General features: G+C 44.5%; 1 protein-coding gene across 6 annotated transcripts in view; it reads left to right on the top strand.

Moving 5' to 3' along the window:
- Positions 1 to 21,834, top strand: part of PIK3CB (phosphatidylinositol-4,5-bisphosphate 3-kinase catalytic subunit beta) — an 89,771-nt gene that overhangs the window by 7,621 nt on the left and 60,316 nt on the right. For 4 of the 6 annotated variants that reach the window (XM_052686977.1, XM_052686976.1, XM_052686980.1 and 1 more), the window contains one exon: positions 15,611 to 15,774. The gene's annotated coding sequence lies outside the window, so the exon portion shown is untranslated. Of the gene's footprint in view, positions 1 to 14,802; positions 14,945 to 15,610; positions 15,775 to 16,497; positions 16,613 to 21,834 lie in introns of those variants that run through there. The other 2 variants (XM_052686978.1, XM_052686979.1) reach the window with 2 other exon arrangements.

The raw sequence follows: 21,834 nt of genomic DNA, 5'->3' as shown, positions 1-21,834 counted from the left end.
GTCCTTGCAGACATTCCTTATTGCTGGCTTGAGACATTACCAATTGACCATTGTTTTGCAGCTAATTCAGACAGGAGGAGGAAAGAGCTTGCCCAGGGAGACAGATGGCCTTCAGGATCTAATGAATAACCCCTAAATATCACGTCAGCTAAGCTCTTATTTCTTTATTTTTAATTTCTGAAGGCATCGCACAACCCTGGTTCCCACCTTGTAAATCCTGAGCATTTGTGAGGGCTCAGCAAAGCTCAGTACTGGAACATACATTGCATTCACTTCTCCGTTTTGTGAACAGAATGGACTTTAATTAAGAAATGTTGAGACTGAAATTCCCCAGAGACGTTGTCATCCAGGAGTTCCATTACCCCTGACAGGTTAGTGCTGTGAGAAAGAGGTTAATTATTATTTTTTCATGGAAGTTTCTCAGATATAAGGAAGTTGTATTTAAATCCTGAGTATTTGGGATTGCATTTTTAATTTATTCTAATCACTGAAAACAACATTGGCACTGAAACTTCAGTGGGAGGGTTGTTTGTTAACTATTATTTTCAGTCTACTTGGCGTAATATGAGAGACTATTAACATAACCAGTCTTGCAGGTGATGGTAAATTCAACAAGCATTACTTCTGCTTGTACAAGATGGCTTTGGTTATTACTAATCTTTCACATAGAAGCCCTAGCTGACAAAAATTCTTTACAGAACTGACCCAACCCTTTGCCAGGAGTTCAGAATGACTTTTTATCTAAAATAAAATGTCTGCCTCCTCTTTAACACAGCAACAAAAAGCAGGGCTTTCATTTCATCTCACAGAAAACATTATGACACCACTGAATTACTGCAGCAAGTTCTGTCTTACCAGTCTGTCTTAAGACTTAGGATGTGTCTGTGAAATCACAGGGTAATTTTGGTCTTCTGCTTCAGTTAAATGCCTTCCCTCAGCAATATGGCCAGGAGGAAGGTTGTTTGCCACTGTTCCTATGTGTTTACTGTCAGTGTTGAGGTAGCAGCCTGAATCACAGAGGCTAGTCTGAGAATGTAATTAATTCTGGCAAAAAGGATATGTATTTTTCAGACCAACCTGCACTTCTGATCTACCTACAGCTTCCTTTGTGGGGTTACTCACAGCTCTGACATAATATTGTCAACATATATGTGAGTGTTAAATTGCTTTTGAGGCTTTGAAGGGCTCTATTCTTGTTGTTGCAACTATATATTACTTTTGTGCCTGTTGAAATACAAAGCTGTGTAGTCTTCTACCTTTTACTGTCTCAAATATGCATTTCCAGGTCGTTTCCAAGCAGGTGTTTGCTGTGTAACAATATTGACTACTGAAGTGGCCTGTGAGCTTAGCAGCTTGTGAAAATGAGCAATAAAACACAAATTCATGAGAAAGCAGCATAATAATGCAAATACAAACCTACTGAGTGAAAGGTTCACGTGAGATAAGTTAGCCTTCTAATATTCCAAACAGGAGTTACTCGTGTATCTGTAGGAAAGGAAGAAGAAAAAAGTCTCTTGTCCCTAAGGCTCCCAGCTTTGTGGGTTTGATGTTCTGCAGCTGCTTAAGAACTTTCATCCTCTCTTCCACTTTGCTCTCCTCTAGCACCCTTACCAGTAGCCAGTGTTGTTCCATTAACAATAACTACCTTTTCCCTCAATGGCTGGGTGTGGTGGCTGTGTAGCTGTAGCTAAAGGAAATGAGTCCTTGGTTGAGTTACTGGTGTGTGGGCAAGAGATGTGAGAGCATCGCTTCATGCAGTTAGAAATACTCAGCTTGTTTAATAGTGGGAGTGCTGCTCTTCTCATGGAAACGTACCATTCAGTGTTGCACTCTGAACAGCTCTTATCGCTGCCTTACTGAACTTTCCCTGGTCTAAACAAAGCTGTGCTGCTATCACTTGGTTCACTCTTTTCTTCGCAGATTTTTTTTTTTTTTAGTTCCCCTGAAATCAACCTTCTACCCTTCTTTCAATGCAGATGGGTTTGTGGAGCTTGAAATAAACCATCGTGACAAATACAGTTTCTCCCGAGCTGAACTTGCAGCTCAGAGCAGAGCACGGGGCATACCCGATGAGCAGCAATGCAGTACGTCACCTCCACGTGTCCCTCAGTCATTTTGCTTCCATTTAGAAACACAGAAATGGGAAGCCATGAAAATAGCTGCGTATGTCCCTTTCTTTCCACGTGTGCCTGCAATTAAAACACTGCAGATGAGTGAGTAGTAAAAAGGAATGTCTGTTCTTTCCAATCCAAGTAACATTTTGATGGCGAAGAAATTAATAGAGTAGTGAGCTTTCTCATGAATGCTCTAAGTGACTTCTGTAGTCCTTCCAAGTTCTTCATTTGCCTGGTTTTGTTTCTTTTTGCAACTTGCACGTGTTACCTACATGCTGCTTGCACTTTGTCTTTGGTGAGGGAGATGAGAGCACGGAAATCCCATTTTTCATGCTCCCCAGCTGCACAGGCAGTATTATAGGTCCACCTGTGCTGGCAGGGTTTTCCTGTTTCAGAAGATTAATTTTGTTGAGTAACTCCAAGTTCCTCTAAAAGAAACAATTTTTCTTTCCTGTATAGCAAGAGAGATTGCAATCTTCTGAGGGTATAAACTTGTTTATGGTTAACAGTGAAGCATTCAAAGGTACCTATCTGCTTGAGATTCAGTTCCTTTGCATGGATGCTAATCCAAGCGGCTGCTGTGACTTCTGTTACCCCTTTTAGAGGCTTTTGTCCTTGTAACCAGTGCTCCATCCAGTGACAAGTTTGTTTCTTGTTATTTCTTTCCAAGTCACAAAACCTGCTTTCTGCTTCACTGAACAGCTGCTCTGGGTGACTTCAAAACTTACATTCTGCAAGTGAGCAAATGTGGTTTCTAACACAGCTGCCCAGTGTTGATGGCCCTGAGCACTCATGCAGCTTTTACTCATTTTCTCCCCAGCCCCATTCAGTCCATTGAACTTCTCCCTCACACATTTAGTTTACTTGGTCTAGTTCCAAACACCAAAGGAAATGGCCTTCTTCCTTCTGAATTTTGCTTCTGACAAATCTTTTCATTTGTGTCCTGCATTAAACTAACATTTATTACCTTGCTGTAGAGGACATTTGAACATGGCTTGCTTAGGGAGCTATTGCCTGCACTCATGCTCTTTTCTGGGGCTCCTTTTGGGTTACTTGCCTCTTCTGCACGGTTCTTCCAGGTTGAATGTTGGTGTTTGGGCCCATCTGTGCCCAAAAGCTGGACCAGAGAGCCTGACTGTGGCTGCGCTGGGGCGGTGGGGCCTACAGTGAGAGTTGAAGCTTTTGGCCCCCAGACAGGCAGACACCTGCAACTGAAGCAGGGTGGGCGTTGTGTATGATAAACCTGTTCTCTGAAGCACATCACTGTGATCCGTGAACTAGAAAGGAGCCTTCCCATGTGGTGAGAGCCCAGGCTCCGCAGCCAGACTCGGTCTCTTAGGCTGTGGTTTACTCTGCTGCAGTAACGCATGGCATACTTGCGTAGTCATATTTTCATCATCTCTAAGATACAGGCAAGAATAGGTGCCACAAGTGAATGTGCTGCTACTTCCTCTGTTCTGGGGCAGCTTGTTACTTATGGGGGTGCAAGAAAGGGAATGCCTCTTCCAGCCTTCCTAGCTGGAAATAGCCAGGGTCCCCAGATACCAGAACCTGGCACATTGCGTCTCTGAATCCAGTGTGTGGTGGTAAATGAATGTGGAGCCTAGAAGCCTTGGGATGGGGAGAGTACAGAGAGGTAAGAGACAAAAAGGAAGGAAGAAAGAAAAAAAAAAAAAGAAAAAGATACCATATGTCACCTAAAAATGAATAGGATTAAAAGGACACGATGTGTCATCTAAAATGAATGGGAGAAGGGAGTTTGCGAGGCACAATGAGATTTTTAAACTTGTTTCTAGTTTAAGCACATGATATAAAGATATGTGTTCATATATCTCTCATATAACTTGTTTTGATGGCTAGTAAGGTTTTCCATGAATAAAAGTCTTTGTTCCTTTCTCTGATCTGTCATACTTCATCTTCTAAAATAGCAAGGGTTTAGCAGCAACAATAAGAAGACGTTTGACCTGGTCTCCTGATTGCACCCCAGTACCCAGAACCAACGCATCAATTGGTGATTAATAAAAGCTGCAAGACACGAGCAACTTGCTCAGCTTGTGCCAAGGCCACAGGAGGTGTCAGGGCAGCAGGATGAGATGGTGTCTCTTTGCATTTATAGCAGACTACATCAAGCCCAGACAGAGCATTATTGCTTTCAGTCTACCTTCTGATCACAAAAGAAAATCATTCCTAACAGTGATTTGGGCAACACTGCTAAAACGATTTGATTTTTGTCAGCTTATTTCACTACGACTTGGTGGAATTTTGGACACAAACCAGACTTTTGTGTGTTTTTTTCCACCACGTACTTTGTCTCCTGCAGTGTCAAGGGGTTTGACTAAAGGATGTCAACTCAACCAGAGAGTATTTTTGATCAGATGTAACAGAAGTTGTTTGATACCAGCTTTTAAAAGTAACACTGACCAAAACTGGGAAAATAGCTTGACAATTGAGAGGCTTCTGCCAAATACTTTAGAAAAGGTCACACTCAGCCAGCCGCTTTGGATTAACGCTATGGAAAGAAATAGAGTTAAGCTGGTTCTTTAGTAGAAGTCCCCTTAATATCATTGCAGTGTGCATCAGATAGGAAAAACTGAAAGGAAAAGGGCAAATTTGAAACTCTGGAAAAGCACAGTCAGCTAGATGGAAAGGATATAAGCAGATGGGATGAATTGAAGTGGGCGAAATGTACAGAACCTGGCATGTGCTGAGCACGTATTGGTTTGGAAAGATGGTTCAGCTCTGCAGGATTGCTCACATCTGGAAGGTTATGTGTGTGAGGGTGTGGAATTGATCAATACAGACCCAGAGTGGGAAACAGATTGTTTTTCCTGCGCACTGTAAAGGCAGATTGATAAGTAGGGTTCCTAGTGTCTCCATATCTGTCAAAGAACATGAAGTAAGCAACAGCAGTAATGCAGAACTGGCAATAAATGTGTTATGCAAGCACTCATTCCTAGTGCCTGACTTCAGTAGCCATAATTCTAATGCATTTGTTTGCTATCAGTTGTTAAGTGCAAAGCACTTTGCTAACATCCAAATTACTTGTTTGCTACTGAATGAACCAGTCGTGAATCAACTGCAGCAGCATTTGGTTCCATCAGTACAGCGTCCAGGTGGAAGAGAACTTGCTTTTAGTCTAAGCAGTGAGAGAAAAACCCTGACAGCACTGAGCTTTCTGCTGGTGATGTCACAGGTGCAGAGATACCTGCAGGAACTGCCTGGATGCATTTGCGTGGAGGTTATGCTGGGAGTTGTCTCACTGGGGCTGCGATGTGCTCAGTCTGCCCAGAAGGACCTGTTTCCAAATGTTTTGTTTCAGGCCAGGTGTGGGGAGTGGGGCGTCAGCTTGTCCTTTTAAACTGTGCTCCAGATACGTGCTTTTCGTATATTTTAGCAGGGTATGGAAAAGCTGTATCACACTATTGCAGTAATCTGCATGCTTCCAGTGCTGGGAGGGGCAAGCCCCTGGAGCAGTTATCGCTGGCTGTAAGGAGAAACAAAGCATTGTTTGTTGAGTCTCCTCTGTTATTATTCTAAGTCAGTGTTTACGCAGTGGAACAGCCCCACTTCTTTATTAGATACTAATTAGAGTCTCTTCATTTTTTTCATTTTCTTTTGAGGGAGGTTATCACCTGATCTGTAACAACTGGAAATAATCAGTTTTTTAATAGAGTTCATATGGCCAACCTGCCGCAGAGCTGCATGCCAATTCCCTGAGCTGTCCTCGTGGGAGAAGCAGAGAAAACAACAAAAGAAAACCAAGCTCAGCTTTGCAAGAAAAGTGTGTGGTAAACGACAATTTAGCTGAACATCAGCAATTCCTAGATGTGTGTAAGATGATTAAGCCATGGAGTGTAATGGTGTGTTTTTTTAACAGCTGCAACACAGCCTCATTTAAAAAAAAAAGTGTATTTTTTTTTCAGTTCTCACATCCCAGTAAAAAATGGTAGTTTGAGATACTGGATTAGAGGAGATAGGAGTACAAGTCTCTTTAATACTTTACTGAGGTATTTTTCTCAAAGCAGTATTTTGCATTACAGTCAAGATTTATGGGTTAAGTATACGCTTTTGAAGTTAAATTATTAGAGAAAAGCACTACAGTTAAAAAGTTTTAAGAGGCTTTAAGCATGTGTTTTATGTAAACATTGCTATAGAATCGACTTTGTTACATCTACATCACAAACTTTTTTATTGCAATGTGGAGTATATTTATTTTTTTGTATTGTAGATGTTGTAGACACTGGATCCTTTCATTTTTATGGTGTGGGGAGCAAAGATGGCATTTCTAAGATGTGTGTTAGCTGATAGCTGACACTTATTGCTATCATGAAACACCACACTGTTATTGATTTGCTTTAATTGGAAGTCATCCTTATCAAAAGAACCTGTAAATATAGTTAATGGTGAGGAAAGGATGCGTTTGAAGCTTCAGCTTAAGTCATTCTGTGTTTATACAAGTGTAGGGTGCCATCAGAAATTCTGCTGGATTTGCATGAAGTGGTTAAGGCAGCCTGCTCTCTTCCAAGGGCAGTGCCTCACTGCTCCTGCCGGTTGATGGGATTGCTGCAGCTGGAACCCTCTGCTGAAGCCCTCAGCTCGAGGCTGAGGCAACATGCAGCAGTAAGGGGACAGATGTATGGGCAGGCTGGTCTCTGTGCATTTCTGTACGTCAGGTGGGCTGTCATTACACTCAGTCTTGGCTACAGTCTTTGTGCTGTGCCCGATGAGCAGCCTGCTCCTGGTGGGATGGGTGCACTGCCCTGTGCTGTGGTCCTGCCAAGCACTGCTGTGCAGCGCGAGGTGGGGATGGCTGTTAGGCTGGCATCTCCTTCCTTGTGCTGACTGAGACAGGCTGCATTCCTGGTGGGTGGCTGCAGGGGAAAAGTGAGTGTGAATGTATTTCTTCTGCTGTCAGCGTGGCTCTCCCTACATGTAGAGCTTACTGGTGGATTTTGGTGCCCTCAGTACCTTGACTGAAAAATGCCTTTCAGTTAAATGTAATTTCTTGGAAAGTCTGGAAGCCACTGATCTTTCTGGGTGTCTGCTTAGCAGTCACGTTCTTTGAAGCCTAGAAGTCAGAAGTTCTGTCATTCTTTCACCAAAGATGTTATTTCACAGCACAAAGAATTATGAGTGCAGCGGGTTGCTGATTCTTAGGAAAGTGGCAATGGTGAGGCAGAGCTATTTCCAGATGTGTTTGCAGCTGCTTTGCTCTTTCCAGTGGTTCCTCTTCTGTGGAGGAGCTAAAAGCAGTGAGGAAGTAATGTGCAAAAAACCTTTCTTCAAAACATTTCTTAACGAGTGCGGCACATTCCTGTGATATCTATGATAGCAATCATTAACTCGTGTTTCCAGCAACTCATGTTGCTGGGAAGAACTTTCTGAGCAGGACGGACTCCTGGTTGAGTTTGGCTTTATGCCTGTGCTAATCAGCCTATGCATAAAGATAGTCCATAGCAGGTACTGAGATGTGCACAACAGTTTTCATGCAGTTGCAATCTGATTTTGCTCTGATGGCCATAAATTTTGTTTCACTGTGCTTTTGTCTTCCTTGAGTCACTGCTATCAGTGTAGCAGTTGTGTGGAGATGGGAAGCCTACTGAGAGCAGCTGGCCTTGGGGTCTGGAGCTGTGACATTCAGTGTGCAGGCTCATTGCTGAGCAGAGATTGGGCAAAAAGGGCTGCTGCTGTAAACATGGGGAAAGGCCTGGGCCTGGAGGAGGTTGTGTGCTGGTATTTCTGCTTTCCATGTGTTGCCCACGCAGGAGTATGCTTTGTGCAGTTTGTCTCTGGGATCAATTTTGTTGCAACTCCGTAATGAAGGCTTGGGGAGCTCACTGTGCTTTAAGGCAGTCTTCTGACAAGTTCAGTTGGAGCCGCGTATCAGTAAACATCAAACCAAGTCATTAATATCCCATCTTTAGATGTTTCTGTGACTTGCTATACCACAAGATTGCATGTGTGCTGTTGTTCATGAAAGCCCATCAAAAACTCATTAAAAAGCAGTATGAGTTTGCTGTACTTTCAGGTTAGAAGAACAGCTGAGCTTTTTCCTTTTGAAGCAGCTTTGTGTGTAATGAAACGTTTTGCAGATCAGCAGAGAGCCTTGGCTCCAGGTAACGTTCAGCACTGCTGGTGCTGTGACCTCGGCTGGGCCGTGAGGTTGACTGCCAGTGAAATGATTCATTAATGCAGAGGAGAACAAGCCAGCTCACCTGCAACCGCTCTCAGCCCTGTGCAGCTAAGAGACATCAAAATAAATAATTTATACCTGAAAAATGTTATAGGAAAGACATGATTTTTAACAGAGCTGTTGGGTATGAAGGTGAAGTTTTTGCTCAAGTACTTTTCAGAGTGGAATTTAGTGTTGTTTACTGGGAGTTCCTCAGACACTTGACCCTAGGGCAGTCTCTCCTACAGAAAGCCCTTTGGGAAAGCACAAATTCCAATGGAAAATCCCAGACATTTTGTTGGGCAGTTTTCTGTTGGGCATAGTGGTTTTCAGTCTCCTTGAGGTGATTCATCTTCATCCAAGTGATGTCCTAGCTTCTATATGTTTTTTGTTTGGAAGCACATCCCCTTTGGGTTAGTTTGTGCAGAACCACATTTGCCACTGTTGTGAAGTGTCAAGGATAGTAAGGGAGGAGGAATTACTCGTGTGTGCTGTGCAAACAGCATGCATGCCTGAAGCAGTACTAAATTCCAAGGGGATTTCCTCCACCAGTCTGAAAAGGACTGTGGCTTCCCAACACTGTGCTCTCACTCCCTGGGAAAAACAATATGTGAAAATACATAGGTTTGAAATTGGGAGCATGGGAGGACGGATAATGAGCAGACAGTTTGTGATGAAGAGCCAGAGGTTCATGTAAAACATCTTCAGCAGTATGGGAAGAGCCCGGCATACCTGCGACTAGAACTTGTCCTTAAACCTATTACCAGAACTACAGTATAGTGGGACGCCATGATGCTTCATTGCTCAGGCTGTGAGGCCACCAGAGATATCCTTTCCTGAGGAAGGCTTTATTTGATAAGGCTTTTAAAATCTAAACTGGGAGATAGGAAGGAAGATGCTAGTAGTCAGTGGTTGTTAAGAAATGCTCCATTAATATTAAACTTTAGGTGCAGAAGAACAGAGGACTTTCCACTATCATAGAGGGAAGCAATACCAATTAAGCCAAGATCTGCAGCAGGAACACTTACTGGAAATGTTTACATGTTACTTAATGCCTTGACATGCATTATTCAGCTTGTGCAATGTCAGCCAGGGTGGAGCAGGGAGGAATGGCTTTGCAGAAGAATGTTTGCTCCCCGTGGAATATTTTCCCGAACATAACTACCTTTTTTTGGCAAAGAGATGCATTCCAGGAATAAAAATAAAAAGCTCTTCTAACACATTTTTATGAACTACTGGAATGTGCTCTCTTGCAAAGGTGACCTAACCTTATCCAGAAGGCTACAGCCCATCTCCAGGCAGTGATACCCCATCGGTATGGCCTCACTGTAGAGCTGGATTTAAAAAAATAAAAAATAAAAGCCTTCAGTGATCCACTTCCAAGCAGAAGAGCTGTGCAATAAATGATGGAGCTACTTAAATGGATGTGGTTTTCTTCTTGGAAATGAAACTCCACCTTCCCAATCAGAGGCTTATACAGCAAGTGCCCTCCTGAGAAAGCCGCTTCAGCGCGTGCTCCCATCTCCTGATGTGCCCAAAGGACTTCCTGAACTGCAGCCAAATGGGCTGTGCTGACAAAAAGGCAAGGATGGTTCTCTGCTCATGTTAGCAATGTCACTGTGATACAGGAGAAGAGGGTAGGAAAGAGAAATAGATTGCAGAGCATGAAGTTAGGCCAACTCCCCTCTGCTTGCCTCTGTGTTTACTTGGCATCCAAACAGACAGAAGTTTCATGATTCACCTGCTGTCTGATTTGTTTCACAGACAAAGCTGTGATAAATAGAGAATTGGCATCATTTGCATAGTTATTTAATCCGACAGGGTGTGATTCATAGCAGCGAAGCTTTCAGACTTGTTGTGATAGATTGCCAGACAGAGTGGGTGAAAGAGGAGTGTACTTCGATTTGGTTCACCAGCACCTGGAAAAATGGTTGTGTAAAGAGATTTAACACGGGCATGGAGTCTAGGAACACTGAGGCAGGCTTAATTTGTAAGTTTAAGAAGTTACAATAATATACTTATGCTGCAATGATTTTTCTTTTTGATGGCATCTAGCCAGATTTAGTAACATTGGCTGCTCGGGACCAGATGCTTATGTAACCCAAAGATACTGTCTGAAATGTCATTCCAAGAAATAACAGGAGTCTTCCTGATTCAGGCTGCCTGGACTGTCTGACCACCAAAGTTTGCATGGAGTGTTGCTGCAAACTGTGTGCTGGAATGGAGGAGTGTTCCCAGCACCTCTTTGGCATCGTCTGTGCGGCACACGTTAATCCCGCAGTTCTGAAATGCATCGGATGCGGTTGTTACTGAGGGCAGGGCTCATGGCTTGTGATCACGAGAAGCTGTATTAACAGAACAGTGAGATGAAAGTGTTTGTTTGTTCCAGCAGTGTTGCATGTGCCTGGTTCTCACTGATTTCAGGATGTCTTCGTAAATCTTTGCACTGATCCTACTGTTGAAGAACAGTTTTATAACAAAAGAAACATTGATATGAATAGATGCTTGTGAATTAGTGTTAGAGAGCTTCATGGACATTTGAAGCATTGTTAATAAGAAATCCACGAAGACTGTTTGAATGCTTAGCTGATAGTTATATGTATTTTGTTAGCACTTTTAATACCACTTACAAGTTTCTACTTTTAAAATGATAACATATTCACAAGTGGGAAGAAGCACACATCTGAGATTTTAAGTAAAGGCTTAAAATAAGCCTATATGCTAGGAACAGATGTTTTTAGAGGAATGATGTTGGATGTAATACTTGTCATACAGCTGTACTAGCTTTCTAATAGTGTGTAATCATCAATGGTATGGAAGTGGTCCTGTTTTTCTGTGGGTTACCAAACTGTTAATGCAGTACTTGTGCTCTCTGGGAGCAGTAATATAACACGTTTGTGTTCATTTCTTTCTTTGATTTATGCATAAATCAAAGAATAAATCAAAGAATGGCATATAACTCATGGGAGATAAAGGAAGATTTGTTTCTGAGCAAGTTTTTCATCATTTGTAAATGACACATGACCAAATTCAGAAGTGATGTTCATTCTGTGCTGCAGGTCAGTAAATGGGTTTGACTCAAAGGGCAACCACATTGATGTCATGTCAGGGCTAAAGATTGTTCTCTCTTATGACAGTTATACACAAAATGAAGTTTTGTTAACCCTGACTTACAGCACTGACGTAAGTGACTGGACAATGAACTTCTCTAAGCAGGCTTGACAGAACAGCAGTTCAAAGACTTCTGCAAGGCTGAATTGAGAAATAAGTCTACCTTCGTACATTCCATAGCCATCCACACTCATTACAAAATGTGATAGTCTCAGTAATACTCCTGATCACTATTACTCTATTTTTCACAGTTGTAACATCAGTTATCAGAACAGCCTTAACAAAAAGGCCAGCCAGAAAATAAATAAGTGAAGGGAGGAGGCAGATAAGTTTCTTTAAACCATTTCTGTTGCAGTTCCCGTAATTAATTTCTTCCCTAGTTTTTGCCTTTGGCTGAGAACAGTAATATACCATTAACCCGAGGATGTGAAACATGCTGTGCAGTGCTTGGAAGGGTGTCAGAAGCTCCTCCTGTAAGGCTAAGGAGCTATTTTATTGCCTTTTCAGTTGTTGGACAGTCTAATCCCAGTAAGCATTTCAGCAACTTCTAAGGTAATTGTGAAACTTGATGGTTGATTTTTGTAATTAACATGTTGCAAAGATGAGCGTAACCGGTCATATACATCAGGACAGGTGTGGCAGCTATTACACTTAAAGTGCTATCTAATGCATTAAAACCTGCTGGACTTTGAAGCCTATTTTTAGTAAGAGAATAAATAAGCTGTCTGTGCCCTACTTTTTGCCAAAATGTGTCACGGGATCTTTATATTTGATTAGAAAAGTCAGTAGAAATAACACAAGGGAACTCATTGTCTCATCTAAAAAGTTCTAGCAATTCAGTGCTCTTTTTCATGACAAAAAATTGCTAATATTGGGTATGAGTTCAGACCCACGCAGTGGGCAGGTGAGAAGCAGCTGGGGGAGACTTGTCTGCGCGATGTGTGAGGTTACGTGGAGACATAAGTCTGGGCTCTATTAGGCACTGTTTATTCAAGATGCTTTAATGAAAGATTGTGTTGTATGGGTGTGTTAGGAAATTGGTAAAACTAAAAAAGTATGTAGAAATGCTTATATATAAAAGGAGAGCATAGCAGCAAAGTCAGACTGCTGTGTCAGGGTGGTGTTGCTCTTTGTGAAGGCCTTGCTTACTCTGACCAAGTGCTTTCGGTCTTTGCTGTCTGTTACAACATGGACATCCACCTGCCTGATGAATAAGCTGTCTTGTGCAGTGTGTCCATACCCAGAAACCCATCTGTCATGAGCAGGAGCAGAAAATAAGCGACTACTCACAAATGTTGTAGTATGCAACCAGTGACTACGGCATGTTCAACCAGTTTCTGTACAGAAAAATCATACGAAAAATATTGCTTTATTACAACAAGGTTAGCATAGAATTGGCATAAATTAATCAAAAATGCCATCATTTAAGAGTGTCTACCCAAAAACTTCTAATTGTGGCGTTTGTGATTTGAAGCAATATGGCAGTGTGTGCCTACTGCTGTGGATGTACAGGATGAGATACTGGGGTTTGGCTCCCAGCTCATACTGATGCACTCACAGCCTCAGTCAGAGGGATTCTGGTCCCCTAGGTCATGGCCCAGACCCAGGGATCCCAAGAGAGATGGCAGTGCCCATGGGAGGGTGGGCTGTGCTGGTGGGCAGGCTGCGGGCAGCTCTGGGCGCTCAGGCTGCTCTCTGGTTGCAGCCACCCCTGTGTGACAGCTCAGTCAGGCTGCATCACAGGGGAAAAAGGGAAGGAGCTGAGCCCACTCAGTGACAGCAGGGCTCTGTCTCCCTTAAGGGTACATCAGCTGACTGCTTGTACTGCTGATGTGTTACAGCGGTCAGGAAAGGTCAGGAGGACAAGGAAGAGGCCTTCTATTTCTAGTGGCTTTGGGTCATTTAAGTTAGGTTTACAGATTTAAAATGAAGGGCCTCAAGCACTGCATTCAGTAAAGGCACAGAACAAGGAAGTGCAGGGATGAGTGTGCGGCTACCGGTGCCGCTGGCTGTGTGGGGCCCTGTTCAGATAACAGCTTGCCTCTCGGGCTCCTGTATGCCTGCTGTAGGTTCTTGGAGTACTTTCCACTGACGTTTATACGTGTTAAATAACTGTTTAGCAAAACACTGTTAAAAGCTGCTTGGTGTTACTGCAGGCTGTAGCTTCATCAGCCAAATTCAGCATCCGTTTTGTCTGACATCTGCATTTGCAGTCTGGTACCGAATGTCACTCAGTCCATTATTTGCTGTTGTCTCCCTCTCCACCAGAGTCAGTGTGAGAAACAAAGAGCAGCTTATTGTAGAAGCACACGTGGGTACAGTCCTGGTACACAGAACACCTTCTGAGGGAGTGTTCTGCTTCCAGAACTGAGCAAGGCAGAGTTCTTCACCACAGCCATTATCGTACAATCACAGAATCACAGAATGGCATGGGTTGGAAAGCAACATAAAGCCCCTCCACTTCCAACCCCCTGGCACAACAGGGATATGATACCACCCACTTGGCCAGGCTGCCAGGGCCCTATCCAACCTGGCCTTGGACACCTCTCCAGATGGGCATCCACAGCTTCTCTGGGCAGCCTATGCCAAGACCTCACTGCCCTCACAGTGAAGAACTTCCTGCTAACATCTGACCTAAATCTGTTCACCACAAGAAGTTTTGTGCATTAACTTATCAAGGCTGATAGATTTGTGGATGTTGTGTTGTATCACAAAGGGGACATCAGCAAGTTGCCACCGGTACCAGCATTAAAGTTGTGGTAAATGATTTCTAAGCGTCTTCTGTCGAGTACTCAGCTGCGTTTTGGATCACTGTCCTTTAGATTTACTAAGATGCTTTTTCTTTTTTTTTTTTTTCCCTTTCTTTCTTTCTCCAGAGAAGTTTTTTCTGCTTTAGGCCAAAAATCTTTTGCATGTTTCCTCTCCTCTGCCTGGGTCTGCTGCTGCTACTGTAAGCTGTCTGCAGATGCACAGTGTGTGCACTGGTTCCTTTTTCTAAACGTGGCTGTTACACAGGGCTAAAATAGTGTATACCAGAATGCTGAAAATGACACATTTTCAAGTGACCAAGAATGTGCCCTAGGTGTACAGCTGTTTTGCATGTAAAGACATGACTCAGATACAGCCTTTTTAGACAAAAACCTTTTGTTATACTGAGAACATATGTAACAATAGCCTGGGGGGGCAGAATAATAGAGCACTTGTTGTTTTGCAAAGGGGTGGGGGGTGGAAGAGAATCTAAAAATAAGGAAATTGAAAATTTAAGTGATATTTAAAACTTCTGCTTCTTTCACTGCCATGTAGGGCACAAAAATGTTTACTTAAGGTGCTACAGGCGAATTCTTTATCCATATTGCATGCACTGCCCATAACAGCTGCCTGTCAGACATGAACACAAGCAGAGTGCTAGCTGATTGACTGTAATCTGAAATATGCTGGTAACTGCTGATTGAGATCGCTTCACTCCCACCACGAAGTTCTGAGGCATTAAAGCACAGAATGAAAAAGAAATGTGAAGTCTGAAGCACCAACCTACAGAAATCTCCCCGTGAGTGGATTTCCCTGAATTCTATTCATAGATGCAGCTGAAGGCGTATATAATATAAAACAGTGTCTAAGTGCTTGTAGCTTTATACATGATGGGCAATTCAAGGCACCGTTATTAAATTGAAAAAATGGCAGTGTAGAGAGTACTATGAAGTTTCTGGATTGTAGCCCTCTGCTACTTCTACTAAATCACTCTCATTTGCACTTTATAGTGTTATTCTACAAAGACTGTACCAGATCCTGTAATATTGCAAAATCTTGCATAAATAGCTGTAAAAAAAAAAAAAAAACAGAAGTCCCAATTTTTCCAAGAATAGTCAGACATGAAACCATTTGTCATCAGCAAAGCCAACCAGCGCGCCAAGGGCTGAGTATCCAGGCCAAGACTATTGGAATGCTTAGAGTCAAACCCACAAGTATTAAACTGGTTTGAAAAGGGATACGTCTGGGGCTTCTTGCACTACTGGATTTCATTTGTGCCTTGCTTTTCAGAACTGTTTCAGTATCGAGGTAATCTTTACACAAAGCAGCTCACTGAGCTGAACTCCGCTCAGTTATATAGGATGTGATCCACAGGGATGAGATTGTCTCTGTATGCTCTTATCTGATGATGAAACAGTTACATTCATTTAAAATCTGCTGTTTGTTTGTTTGTTTGTTTTTCCAGGAAGAAAGGAAGTCAGACGGAGTCACTGCAATACGAGGCAGCAGCATGATGCTCCAACACAGCACGGGTAGAGTCAGGCAGCTGTAAGAGAGCCGGGGAAGGGCATGAAGGGGAACCATTAACTGAGACAGACTGCAGACAGACGGCGAAGGCGCCAGCACCGGGTAGGAAATGCTCCTCAGTAACTTCTGCCTTCTGTTGAGGTTTGCCTAGATGTGGTATTGCACTCTCACCTTTCATGCCACATAGCACCAAATTAACGTTCCCAAGTTAATGGGGAGGTGACTGCCTTCCCCTGGAATTCTGGTCCACCTGTTGTGGTCGGTCTGTTTGTTTGAAACAGGCAACCCAGCCTCTCCTGGCTGATTCCTGACCCAAGGTAATGAATTTTTAGAGCCCTCACATTGGGTAAGTGGAGCCGATGAGGGATTAAATTCATCTCTCTGTTTTGAAAACTGGAGTAACTGGAAAATGAACTGCGTGGCTGCGGGCACACGGCCGGGTGGCGTGGGAAGCAGCCGGAGCTGCCCGTTTCTGCCACGTTCCGTTCTGACGCGGTTATCCCAGCAGCGCCGGGCCGGGCCGTGGGGCTGCATACGGACTCCATCGACGCGGGACCAGCTTTATCCCGCCGCCTTCCCACGGCCGCGTACGGAATGGTTCCGTAAGGAGGCGGCCGAGCCGAATTCGCAGAGCGGCCCGGCCCCGGCAGCGCGGCTCGACTCCGGCCCTCACGGGAGCACGGACCGGGCGGGACGCGCCTGCTGATTGGCCGCCGCCGGCGGGTCGATATTGAAAGCTGCGTCCCGGTTGGCGGCTCGCGCCGGGAGGCGGGGCGGGGCCCGAGGGCGAAGCCATCGCCTAGGTAACCCGGCGCCCGCGGAGGCGGCGTGAGGGAGAGGACGGAGCCGGCCCCGCTCGTGCCGGAGCCGCCGCGCTGGCCGGGACCGGGACTGAGGCCGGGGCTGAGGCCGGGGCTGGGACCGGCCGCCGCTCGGGCAGGTGGGTGCCGGGAAGCGCCGGTCGGGGTTCGGAGCGGGGCCGGGCCGGCGCGGCGGCTTTCCCCCGGCCCTTTCAGTCCATCCCCGCCTCGCAGGAAGGGGCGCCTCCGGGCTGCGGCGCGTTGCGACACGGCCGTCGCTCAGCCGGGCGGGCGGCGCTGCCCTCGCTCCGGCGGTGCGACGGCGCGGCAGGAGCCGCAACGAGTGGCCCGGCAGCGTCCCGCCGCTCAGGGCGCCGGGCGGCGCGTGTCGCTCTGCGCTCCCTGAGAGCGGCGAGGAGGAGCGGGGCGGCGGGCCGGGCCGGAACTCGAGCTGCCGTCGCGCAACTCATGGAGCGGGGCCGCGTGCGGCGAACCCGTCCGGCGCGTGGCGGTGCAGGAGCCCTCCTGCTGGAGCCGGGACGGCCCCGCGAGAGGAAAGCTTCGGGGTTCGGCGGGCTGCTTTCGTCCCCAGATGGGCTCACGGGTTCTGCTCTGCTGCAACTGCGAAGCGCGGCCAAAGCCAACGGCGCGCGGCGCTGCGCTCCTCTGGGGGCGGGGCGGGGCCAGAGCTGCGGTTCCAGGGCTACTGACCAGGTGAGAGCCGGCTTCGTGAGGCTCTTCTTGCCGTTAGGAAGAGCCGCTCGTGAAGAAATAATGTATTTCAGCACTTGTGTCGAGGCGTCGGACCAGTGCGTTAGAATGGAATCGGTGACCGGGCTGCTGGGAAGCGTTGGGTCCGGAAATGTCAGCGGTGAGCTGAGGACCGGGGCCGGAGCGGCAGCGCTTAGAGCTCCTCGGTTGGCCTCGGTGTGTGTGCGCATTGCAGATCTCAGGACTATCGAGGGCACTGTCCTGTGGGTTGACTTGGGAACATGCTTAGCTGGAATTCCTGCTACAATTATAGACTTATTTCAAGTTATTGAAAAAGAATCGCCATCGCGCATGGTCTTCAAATACTTTTGTTAGTGCCTGTGTCAGTATCTGTTTTTCTGTAACAAAAATTACTTCCGTTAAGTCAAGTTTCACTTCCCTGGAATATCTGATGTCATAGGCTTGCTGGTTCCCCAATTGTCTGTGGAGCTTTGGCAGAACTCCAGATTCTGGTGTAGGAATGGCTCCTGAACAAAAAATAATAAAAATAATCTCTTTGACTCCTGCGATGTAGCAAACAGGGAATGCATCGTGCCTCTTCTCACTGCTTTAATGCCTTTCTCTTTCTAGGAAGCAGTGCTCACACAATGTGCGTGTAAAGAGTTGCACATTTTCTGTAATGCTGCCTGTGTCTGCAATATGCTCTGTTTGGCAAACGTGACTTTTTAAAAAGTCCCATCAAAATGCAAGCTGATGGAATGCTCCATGTGCTGGACAGGGACAGGAAAAACATGAGCTGCTTTTCTTTCAGCTGGCTGTGGAAGTACGTGCTGGTGCTTGGCTGCTCAGCCTGACAGCCGCCATGTGTTCCAGAGAGGGCTCAGGCAGCTAGCTGCCTTTTCATGGGTCTGGGGATGCACGTGGAAACTGCCCTGGACTCTGTGCCTCTTGTCATCAGGCAGCTTACCTGGATGTGGCCCCATGTTGGTGAGCTGTTGTCATTTGACATTCTGTTTTATGTAGGGTCCGTGTTGCTGTTTAGGCTTTAGGTGGGTTTTCTGGCCTGTTATGCTTGGTAGCAGCGGAGCACAAGTTACTCGTTAACTTTTTCACAACTGGCAGTTTTTGTGAATGCAATGCAGGAGAGAGAGAACCTGAAGTAAATGCCGTTTGTACAGGTACATAGGAAAGCTTGTTTGTTAATGAGCGTTTGTGTTCATGTTGATGTGCCCAGAGCATTAATACCTGTAGTGTCAGAGTCTGCATCTTTGTTTGCCTCAAATGTGAGGACCTGGAATCCTGAGGGAAGAGAAATATCAGCGTTAGTGCACTGAGCTTTGTTTTGTGGTAGTGCTGATGGCCCCCACAGGGCTGCAGTGTGTTTTGCTGGGATAACTACGTCAGCTCTTGTGCCAAATACCGACTTATGTTAGAAGCAGAGCAGATTTAAAAATTGATTTTAAGAATTCACAATAAAAACCTGTAGTTGCACAGTTCTACTTTGTGACACAAGGTCTGTGCCCGCAGTCTGGGCTAACAGTGTGGCGGGGCTGCCACCAGTCGCACTGTGCAGTTATGAGGCCGAGAATCTGTGTTTGTGCAGTGCCTGGGGTGTCTGCTGCTTTGTGTGCAGCACTGACCCAACTGCTCTACAGGCTGTAGATTTCACATGAATAAATCTTCATGTCTGAATATTCGGTGGAAGTACATTCAGGAACGAGCCTCCATTTACGTGCGTTACAGTTGCAGGGCGAGGCCCCTGTGAGTAAACAGGCTGTGTGTGTTGTGAGCAGAATAATCGGATTTACCTGGTGGCTTCAGAGATAATAGAAACAATAATGAAACTGACGATGTCAAAAAAGCTTCCTCTGACAAGGTGTGAGATAGGAGCAGTTGCACCACCTCCCATGGATTTGTTTGCTCTGTTTATTGGTTTGGCAGCTGTAGGTAGCCCAAGTTTCATTGCAGCGTGCTGCAGGATGTGGCCTCAGAGACTGCACTCAGACAGGGCTGTCCTTGGTAAGGTGTCTGCTACCTCTGCTTTGTGGCTTTGGCTGAGGCAAAATGCCCCAAATGTTTTTCAGTTGCTTTGTTTATTGAAAAGTTTGGGGGCAGATGTGATAACTTTGTTGTTTGTTTTTAAGTTTGGAATTAATCAAAATTACTATTTTGACTTTGAGACAGTCTACATATATGGAAATACTTTATCTACTTTGAAAAGAGTGTCAAAATGAGTACTGTAATTACTGTCTTGATTCAAAACTTACAAGATATAAACTTCAGTACTTAGTTTCTTTCAGAACTATGAAAAGCATGCTTTTGATAAGCAGCGTTGTTTTTAATGTTCTCCGTGAAACTGAACTACAAAAAGTTTTCTTCTACTTACATATATCTTGGTATGATTTGCAGTACTAACTCCTCTAATTTTTTACATAAGTGTTGTGAATTCTGCATCAAGCTATCCTAAAAGAGATTCCATCACAGATAGCAGCATCCAGTTTTATGCTTGTGCAATTTAGTCTACGCGTTGCTGTAACGCTGAACCGTTTCACTTCTGAAGTTCAGTTGCTAAACGATCCCAGATTTTTTTACTTCTACACGTTTATTTATTTTTTTATTGTTAACAGAAACTTCTGAGCAAGTGAGGTCTGGTGCCTTGGGGCAGGGGTGGAGTGAGATAGAAATAGGTGAAATGGATCTGCCTCTGAAAATGAGCACTTCCCAAGGGGCCTTGAAGAATGATGAATACTGCTCATAGAATAGCTGTATAAATACACTTGCCTGCAGAAACTGTGACTGAATGGTATGGATATGTCCTATAATGGAGAAAGAATTTGTGTTGTGGATTCCATTTTTGTGTCTGTATATGATGGCGTATTGCATGAGTTTACTTGTAAGAGGTGGAGGTGAGAAGCCCGTGATTTCTGATTTCCTTTTATATGTCTTACAAGCAGTAAGTGCATTTATGTTATTGTCTTTCGGAAGTGGAGTTTTGGGATACACCAAAGTTTTAGAGTGAATATTCTGAACTTCTTTTCCCGATGTTCTTCTGAGGCTTTTGTTCCCTTTCTTCTTGTATCCAATGTAGGAAACAGAGATTTTTGTCCACATCTTAAAAATTTTCATCAATTCCAAATTAATTAATGAGGAGTCCACTGGGACCTCAGCGTTTGCCCTTCTTTGGTTGTTGCTGTACTCCCCTTGCCCCCAGCCCGTGCACTGACTGGAGTTAAAGTGTGTGGGGATGCTGAGATGGGTTCAGTGATGCAGGTCTTGAGGTTGGATGAAGTGGTGGCATGTGCATGGGGGCTGAGCTGGGTGGTAGAGGCAGAGAAACACATTTATGGAAGATGTGTGAGTGTCTGCTTTTAGGGATGTTGTCAGTTAATAGGAATTAATAAGAATATTAGCATCTCTTTGGTTTTATTATGCAGTATTGTTATGAAGCGTTTGTCATTTTTCAGTGGTTTTGAAGGTCCTTCATTGGTCTGTTTGAGTATTCGGAGAGCATATGTAAACAGAAATGGTGTATTTCAGAAATAAACGTAGGAACTGTCAGGTGGACAGCAAAGCTTTTGTGTCGAAAGTGCAATAGCTGCTTTCTCTAAGATGGACTTCATTTTCAGAGGCTCACAGCACTGCTCTCAGATGGTTTTATGAGACATCTAATTTACCTGTTTCTCTCCAGGATGCTCTGGAAGGTATGTAGGGAGGGTTGGCTGAGTCATAAGCAGGGGTCCTTGGGCAGAGAAGTACTTAGTGTGATAGACAGACATATTCAGGTTTGAACGTGAGCTTCACGAATCTCATGTGCACCCTCCTGACGTTGGGACCGAGCCATGATGTAAGGAGGTGAAGCATCTGCAGAGCTGTTCAAAGCTCAAATACTCTTAGGAGTGATTTCAGAGTGAAGGGCACCGTGTCTGTGTGTAGAGGAGAGCTGTCTGGTAGGTACTTGAGGAGTGTATTTGGGAATTGGTGTGATAAGTGCTGACTGGAAGGTGGTGAGCAGTAATTGTGAACCCACTTGAGTGAGAAAAGGCATCCTTCGTTTGGCAGGTTGTCAGCAGCAAGTGATACATTCATCTTTGGCACAAAGTTCTTGCTAGAAAAAAAAAAAAAAGAAACTACTTTCTGGTTTATAACAACAGAAGTGAGAAGAGATGATCAGTGCTTTGCAGGGTGATATTGTTCAGCTTCTTTGAAATATCCCTGTCAGAGGCACAGAGTGCCTTTGACAAAAGTCCTTTTGTATTTTATGCCAAATAATAACTAAAACCCCCCACAACTTTCTATTATACTGATAAGCTCCTCCATCTATGTAACTGACATTTCTTCACATATTTTTATTCTATTGATACAATTTCAAATAAAACTTGGTAATATTACAAAATTTCAAATGATATTTAAAGATAAGGGGATACCACTTCTAAATAGGTTTAAAAAAAATGTGTGGAATGTGGTGAGTGTTCATCCTAGTGTTCATCCTAGTGTTCATCCTAGTGTTCATCCTAGTGTTCATCCTAGACCAGTTGTGCTTCCTGTGCTTCTGAAGTTCAGGAGTTCTGCCTCCTGACAGTGTTATTCATATTCTAAAATCATTTTTTCAATTAAAAATGTTTTTTATGTTTAAATCAGATGATATAGGAAA

Source organism: Tympanuchus pallidicinctus, unplaced genomic scaffold, assembly GCF_026119805.1.
Source record: "Tympanuchus pallidicinctus isolate F22 unplaced genomic scaffold, pur_lepc_1.0 scaffold22, whole genome shotgun sequence".
NCBI lineage: Eukaryota > Metazoa > Chordata > Aves > Galliformes > Phasianidae > Tympanuchus > Tympanuchus pallidicinctus.
The sequence above is the reverse complement of the archived record's forward strand: the minus strand, read 5'-3'. Positions and strand labels throughout refer to the sequence as shown.